We start from the raw sequence: 8,477 nt of genomic DNA, 5'->3' as shown, positions 1-8,477 counted from the left end.
ATACTGATTGTCAGCAAAAGTGTCCAAGAAAAGGGGGTCAAACCAAAGAAACTCTACTTTTCTTATGCTCTAATGTGACATGAACAACAGACAACCACAATATGTTTGTATTTTATAGAGCTACAGACAGACGTTGATCTAACTGTAGTTTTGGAGGGGACAACGTTGAAGGCCGTGTAATGGCTATTTTTGTGTCTAAGTGAGATATTATTTGTTGTATCTATACGGTAGGAGTTGATCGTTAAACATACAAAATTCATGTAAACAACTGATAAGATATGTCAGTATGATCAGTATGATATCAAGGTTATATTTGCATGTCTTGGTCACGAACCCATTAAGAACACTTTGATATAAATATATCGAGAGTTTGTCATATATCAAGACTTCAACACAATAGGGGACTTACACTTACAACATGAACTGTTTGGGGCTGGAATATCGGGCTTTCAAGACTGACGACCATGCGAGAAGCTCACACTAGCAAAACGGTTGTAAATCTCGCCGTCGGTTTGCAGGGCTTTTATGAAATAATTAATATTTTAATTTGAAAACTTGTATTTCCGAAGCTACGCGTCAAAGGGCATTACTTGATCATATTTTAGTGTCCAATGAGTGTATTTTGTTCTGAAGTAATCGCAGTGCATAGAACTGTAAGCAATCATGATGCCACTACAGCATCAATGACAATTACCTTTAACTTCAAAACATCATATCAAAGAGATGTATGGATTTATATTGACGGTAATTTTCATGGATTTAACGACAACATTGACAATACTAATTGGGATGATTTTTTATGGTATCCCAAGATGTTGATGATGGTTGTACACAATTTAACGAGTGCAACATGAGGCGGCAAGAATTGTCTCTGGTCTTCCAAAATATGCAAATATAGACTCCTTATATTTTGAATCTGGTTGGGAAACCCTTCAATCTAGAAGGAAAAGAAGGAAACTTAGTTTGTTTTATAAAATTCACCATCCAGATTGCCCATCCCATCTTAAGAACTGTTTATCACCGTATCATCGACATAGGTATAATGCCCTTAATGTAGATCTATCCGGTGTTAATTTTGTAAATGATCCGGGTTGTGTCTGGGTGCGGCTGGGTGGTTGAAATTGTCATACATTACCTTTTGGAATGCCCATTATATTTAGAGACACGAGATAAGTTGAAGAATAATACTGCATTTTTACCAGAACCAACAATCGAAACTTTGCTTTTTAGAAATGACAACTTATCTGGTGGTTTAAACAAAGATATATTTAAATCAGTTCGATTATTCACCAAACAACCAAAGCGTTTTGACATAGGATGATTACAGCAAGCAATTTTAACTTCATCCTGTTAATATTTCCCATATTTGCCCTCTTTTATACTCTGTTTTTTTTTCAGTTCAGATAACTGTTGCCACATATATTGAAATGACAAAAGTTCATCACATATGATAACATATATACTGTCCTTGATTCAGTTATGTCACAATTAGTTGTTTACATTGTATAATCATTGTGTTTTATTGCTGACGTATGTTCACGAAATATTTGTAATTAAATATGTGGAAAGGACCTTTGTAAGTTGGTATAACTTATGTTCAATCCAATTGCCTGTAAATTTTAGCAATAAAATATGTTTAAACTAAAAAAGAGCTTTTTTAAATGTTGATTTGTACTGCACATATGTGCATTTACCGGAAATTAAAATCTGCATTAAAGACTTGACGGGGATTTCGTGGCTGGACTTCCTCTTTTGTAGGAAAAAAAATTAATATTCTGTAACACTAGCACAAAAAGCAAAGTATGGCATGGACCCCTTTTTTATTTTCGACATGGACTCCTCCCGTTTCTTTATTTTTTCTATAGCTTTTTTATTCTTAAAATACAAAATGTACGTAACTAGCAAACAGTGAATCGAAAATATTAAGTTCCAGAGCAGGTTATAAACATTTTATTTTTTAAACTTTTTTTTAAACTATTATCATTTTTACAAATTCTTAATACATTTTGTTCTCTGATAAGTGCCTTGATTACACATTGCATTTATTAAATAAAGCCCCTGTTGAGCAGACGAATGGAAAGTTTTGAACCTTAAAACGTTCTTTTTTAGTTTAATTAATGAAAGCCTCTATACTCTCATCATAGTCTTTATACCAAGGTTTGTGTTTTGGTGCTGTTTTTCCAGAAAAATTGACGTAAATTGCTCGTCACGATATTTAACAATATCTGTTACTTTATCCTGTTCCTATTTATGGAAGAGTTTTCGGCCTTTAGCAATATCGCCGTTATATCCGGAGGCGCTGCAGAGATCAATTAAAAAGTCAGACTGGAAATCAATGTCGCCATGACAATCTTTAATGGCTTCTCGAAGTCTGACCCAGTTTAGTTCGTCGGCTTTCATTTCAGCTGTAGTTTTTGGTTCTCCATTTAATTTACCAGCTATGAACCTGTAAAAATACTTTTTTAATAAAAAAGAATTGCAATCAGAACTACTCAGACTTTCTCGTTACACAGGAGGAAAACGAGTGTAGCGGAAATTGCCGAGTAGTTCCGGTGGAAGCAATTTTGGAGTCATGAATAAAAAACAAAATAAATCCTATAATTTACTCAACTGCTGTAAAATTTATCCGATATGATGTATACACGAATACTAATCTAGATTTAGGCTGAATTTTCACCTTTGAGGACCGGTGCAAATTGTAATAGGACACTCCCTTACATCCTGAAAGTTTTTTCAACACTGGTGGGACAGCAAATAACAGACATTTTTTAATGAGAATATGAAATGCACCAGTCCAAACCCCACTTTTAAATAATGACTGGTCCAAATAAAACAGAGGGCAGCAGCCGAATCGAAGAAAATTCGAACTAGTTCCACTTTGTTGTTTGCAAAGAGCTTAAGGTAAATTAAAAACGTTTCACGACATTGTACTTATGTATTTAAATATACTTGTTATATGATGCTATACTTATAAAAATGTATTTCAACTTTCGTGCCTTATTTCCTTTCTTGCACTGTACACACTATCATTGTTTTCGACCAGTTATTTTAAGTGCACTTCAGTTGCATATTTATGTACATCTCTGTCTAAGAGTCTGGCAAAATGTGTATGAGGGGTGACACGTGAATAAAAAAAATGCAGAGATTTTATTGCTTTTCTGAGTATTTATATCTTATAACCTCCAGAAAAAAACATCTGTGTAAAATTTGCCTTTTTAAAATACTGATAGGTCAAATGGAGTTAAAATTATGGAATAATAGCAGGAAATTTTCCCGCATTTTTTTTCAATTCGAGCATTCAAAAATATCTACGTCACCGGTGCTTCAGAATGAATTAGAATAGCTTTTCGGTTGTTTCCTATATTTCTTAAATATTGGAACGAATTCGACCAAATTTTAAAAAAAAATATGTGCCACCCATTGCCTGATTCTTACCCAGAATGGTTTAAAATTTTAAAAAGCTTGTAAACTTAAGTTACAATTGCATTCGCAATTAATTGTAATTTGATTCACCAATTATTGCTAAACGAGAATCCCAATGTAAAACAAGCATGCGTCTTCAGTACCTGTCCATATAAAATTCAGACTATGCCTAAGAGAAGGTGATTCATAGTGCATAAAAAAGCCGGACACACGATGCATTTTAGTCAACTTACATATGTATAATATGTTAACGTTACGATGGTACTTACTATATTCAGATCTGTATTTTTGAGAAAACCATACATAATTCATCTCGGATCCCGCATAAACCAACTAAATCAAGAACGATAATTCTTGCAAAATGACAATTCATATCCCAAAAGATCAACAACCAAATGACCTCCTTTCTGTTTTTTGATGTTGTTGTTTTTCTTTTGTATAAAGATTCAGTTCTACTTGGAATTTTCTCTAGTTTCCACGGTTTTTGAGTTGCCTAAATTATTGACTGCTTACTTGCATATCCACAAAGCTTGAACGTCAAACATTGTAAATGTATAATATTGGTCTTGGATTCCCATGTAAAATAGCTTGTCGTTCCCGCCCTTTAGCCAGAGAGAGCCTTTGTAGACACCGGCGGGATATACGTTAAGGTTGGACTGTAAGCGTAACTGGTTCCCGAGATATGGGAAATGGTATATGTAACCAGTACAGAGAATGATAGCGTCAACTTCGGTGGAGCTTTCGTCTTTAAAGTTAATTGTGTTTTTGTCAATTGTAGTTATAAGTGGGCGTTCCTCAACTCCTATCGAAATTTAAAGTTCATTGGTTTGCTTCTGTATGACGTCACGATGCTCTTTGCACCGAACTTCATGCATTGCAATGAAATATCTTCTGCTGAGTAACTTGAACCGATTACAAGAAGACGTTGACCTTTGAACTCACGTGCATCTCGGAAATCATGAGGATGTATGATACGCCCTGGAAAAGTTTCCATTCCAGCAAAATCTGGTTTATTTGGAAAGTTGAAAATTTCTGTTGCGCAAATGACATGCGTGAACTTTTCATCGGAAACAACGCGGCTTTTAAGATCCTCTGCGGTAATGGTGAAGTTGTCAGAACTTTCGTTATATCTTACGCTTCTAACAACAGTATGAAACTGTATATTTTTCTTTAAATCTGTTTTTGGTTTTTTAGTGAATCGACCTGTAAAATAGTTAATAAGTCATAAAGGAAATATGCACGATCGATCAGTGAAAAGTTCACTAATCTTGTTACAATCAATAAATCCAATCTAGTTAATCTCACATTCCGTCATGCACGTTTATGGTGCTAAAATTTCTTAGAAAATTTAATCAAGATCCTTTATGTGGTTTTGGAGGACTTGTATTACGAGGTATCAACACGTATACACTTTAAGCTGGATTATCTCCATATAGAGTCCACTGACAGTATTTATATTTCGTCATGTATACAACATCTATCACACATAAGGTGTAAACTTAGTTCTATAAAGTTTCATCAAAATCCCTTCAGCAGTTTAGGAGAAGCTGCACTTACAAAAAATGAGGACCGACCGACAGACAGACAGACACTTAAATTTTTCACAGTTACATGTATTTCATTTCTATCCACAACTCACCTTCAATGTAATCTCGAAGAACAGGCCGAGGCGGGAATGAGGGTATAGGTTTTCCGAAGTGGTCTTCAAAAGTATAGTCTGGATATTCTAAACATTCTTTAGGACCGTTGGACCATAAATATCTGTATTGTCCACCGTTACATGGCTCTCCATAACCATCAGTTCCTAATAAATTATTAGATAATTTTTACAATGAAAAATGTGTTCTTTTCTTAACACGTCAGAAATATTGCTCTCTATTATAAAATTACATCAAGCACTATTATATATTAAAACAAGTTTAGTTAGTAACCGCCACCAGATATTGAACACTGTACAGAAATAGAGTTTTCAATAGTTAGAAATTTTCAATTCACATAAAGGTTAAAAAGAATACACAAGCAGTTCAAACCTGAAATCGACGAAACATATGTGCTTTTATCAGGAAAGGACGGAAATGTCATTTTGGAGATAGACTTCTAGCTCCGTAAGCCATGTAAGCTATCGTCATCACTTAATTGGCGCCCGTTGTCGTCGTCGTCGTCGTCAACATTTTTTTTTAAATCAATTCCTGTTGACCCATATTGGAGTTATTGCCCTTTACAGATTTTTATTTTTACTTACATTTTTCTTGCTACTATCGATGTTATTCCTGATTTTAAGTATGTTAAATTATGTAATATTTATTACAGTGGCCAGATTTTAAACGGGGTTGTTTTTACGCCAAAGTACTTTAACACCGCCGCATTTCTGCGCCTGTCCCAAGTCAGAAATTTCTGGCCGCTGTATGTCTTGTTTCGTTCTCAACTTTAGTTTATTTTTATGCTACTTGAATATATATGGGCAGCTCTTTCGCTATATCTGTATATAAGGATGTTTTTGGGGCCTGTTACAGCCTGTCCTTTGGTGAAAGGCTTTCCACGTTCTATGTTTTAAACAATTTTTATGTCATATTAACGAAGTTATTATTGTGTGTGATCAATAAGGGCTTAATGCTCATACACCAGGATTAAATGACTTTGACTGATCTCTAAACTGTTGCAAGACTAGTATGTGCTACTATTATGCAGATAAGAAAACTATGGGAACCGGGATTCGAACGGTAACCAAAAGAACATAATCCAAGAATAACAAATAGACAAGGAAAATAGACACACACAACAAAGAACTTGAAATAACCAAAATAGTGTGCACATAAGAACAAAAGTAACCGAGCAAACCGGTCTGAACGAAAAACTGGACATGGTGCATCGGTAGGATAACTTTCCTAATTGTACCTGTAAGCCAGATATAGTTCCAGAATCCAGCCCAGTTGTCTACCTTTTCGTAACAAACCATTTCCACAGATGGATCAACCAACTGATCGAATTGGTATAAGGCAGACATTCCGCACGGTCCAGCTCCTATAATGCATACATGTTTCTTGTCGCCCATTACTCTGCAGAGAAAAACAATGAATACGTTTTATTTTTACCATTCAAAAACGATCGATTTGATATTAGTATTTGTTAAAAAGACGTGTCAATGACAATTTTTTCCCAATCTACTATGGTTTCTTACGCTGTAATAAAAAAGCAATGGGATCACTTCTCCCGTATGAAATTATTGTCATAACGCCCATCAATAACATCTTTGTTTATCATACTATAGCTATAAATCCAAATCTGGGAAATTTTTTCAAAATTAACCTTTCAAGGACAAATAATTTTCAAGCATAGTCCGTCCATTATATAAAGAGTTACCGAACATCTTTATAGTTGTGGGCTTTCGAATAGATCTATGCAAAAAGAATTGTCAATCCTTAACATGTATATACATGTAGTAAAACTCGTTAAATTATCATTTATTCTTGATGAAATCAAGGATGTTTTAGTAGGACTTGAATGAATTGTAATAACAAATTTACCGAACTGGTGACATTTATGCAATAGTCAAAGTTAATAACCAACTACCCAAAATACGTTAAAATAAGTCAAACTGACCAATTGATATGAATTCAAACTGGGCATCTATACCAGGCCAATATGAAAAAAAGAGGGCCAATATGGATCAAACCAGGGCCAATACGGCATCATAACTTCCGGTCGTTTGACACCGCCATTTTGAGTTAGAATTGGATTTAATGAACTGTGATCACCAGGACTAAAAGCTGCAGAAACACAAAAAAATCTTCTATTTTATATAAAAAGGATATTTAAGACTGAATAATGCAAATAAACCTGCATGTTCTCGGTAAAACACGAAAACAACTGTTCTGCAAATAAATCATCTAGTTGAGTTGGTTAACAAAATTTTCAATAAATATGTGATTTCATATTGGCCCTGTTATAGGTTTCGGTCAATTATATTGGCTTCGACAGCCGTATTGGCCATCAGCGATGCCTCGAGACCAATACGACCGCCTCGATCAATATGACAGACATCAAACCTATAACTGGGCAAATATGAAATTACATATTTATTAACAGATAGGAATGTCCGTATAACAAAACGCAGTAACCGGTAAAAACCGGAATATTGTGCTGTTTTACACAGATTCTTGATGAGGCACAAATGTATATCAAAGAACTCATGTGCTGAATCAATTTTTATCGATTGTTTGAATTTTTTAGCCTCAAATAATAATCAAATTGCATTCTGATTACGAATGACATTACAAAGAGCACAAACCAATTTCAAAATGCATTGTAGCAGTGTGCCAGTTCGCGTAATATTCAAGATCGATGTCGGTTTACATGGTACACCTCGATGAATGAACACAAAACTCCAAGACATACTGCGTAATTGAACTACAAACTACTAGTTGGCCTTTCCAAATAATTTCAAGTCAAGTCGAATTTCAATTTATCGGCCCCCAGGTCGAAACTGTCTGTCAAATCATTCAAACTTAAGCCGCCACAATCATTGAAATAAATCAGGTCCTTAAATACATGTCCCTCTCAACTAGCTACATTCCTCAGCTGATAAGCTTTATAGCTCAAGTGCTACAAATTATCGCATAGACATCTATGTGTCATTTAAAATGTTTAGTTTCTTAGGCATCTAGTTTCAGACACACGTACATTTGCATAAACACCAAAATTTAACAATACAATTTCAACAGTTATGTATGATGCAGACAACTCTAGGCATGCACTTTGAAGGCCCTGGAGTACCTGGAGCACCTACAGCTCTATTATCTTTACTCATGACCAGAAAAGCCCATTAGAAGAATTATTAAAAGAAGCAATATCACCAGACCACAGACTGACACCATTCCCGATAAATGCATTATCGAAATTCCTATGCCATCGTCTAAGCAAAGTTTTATTTTTATTTGTCGTCTCCGGGCTTCCGAGGTCACAAGGGGGTAACCCTAATAAAAATACACGAGACATGGTGGTTGTGGGGATTGTGCTACTAATTTGTAAAATATTTGGCAAAACAAATGAGTGGA

At 34.8% G+C, this 8,477-nt stretch overlaps 1 pseudogene across 1 annotated transcript; it reads right to left on the bottom strand.

The window, feature by feature from the left end:
• Positions 1–1,422: 1,422 nt before the first annotated feature.
• LOC148597689 (uncharacterized) lies at positions 1,423–6,503 on the bottom strand (annotated as a pseudogene). The gene is made up of 4 exons (XR_015918452.1): positions 6,319–6,503; positions 5,063–5,227; positions 3,937–4,626; positions 1,423–2,446 (listed from the first exon to the last, which is right to left on the bottom strand). The product of XR_015918452.1 is annotated as an uncharacterized LOC148597689 (transcript).
• Positions 6,504–8,477: the final 1,974 nt, after the last annotated feature.

Source organism: Perna viridis, chromosome 14 (assembly GCF_037379345.1).
Source record: "Perna viridis isolate PV_CMFRI_1.1 ecotype Kerala chromosome 14, ASM3737934v1, whole genome shotgun sequence".
Classification (NCBI taxonomy): Eukaryota; Metazoa; Mollusca; class Bivalvia; order Mytilida; family Mytilidae; genus Perna; species Perna viridis.
Note: the sequence above shows the minus strand (reverse complement) of the source record. Positions and strands in the feature narration are given on the sequence as shown.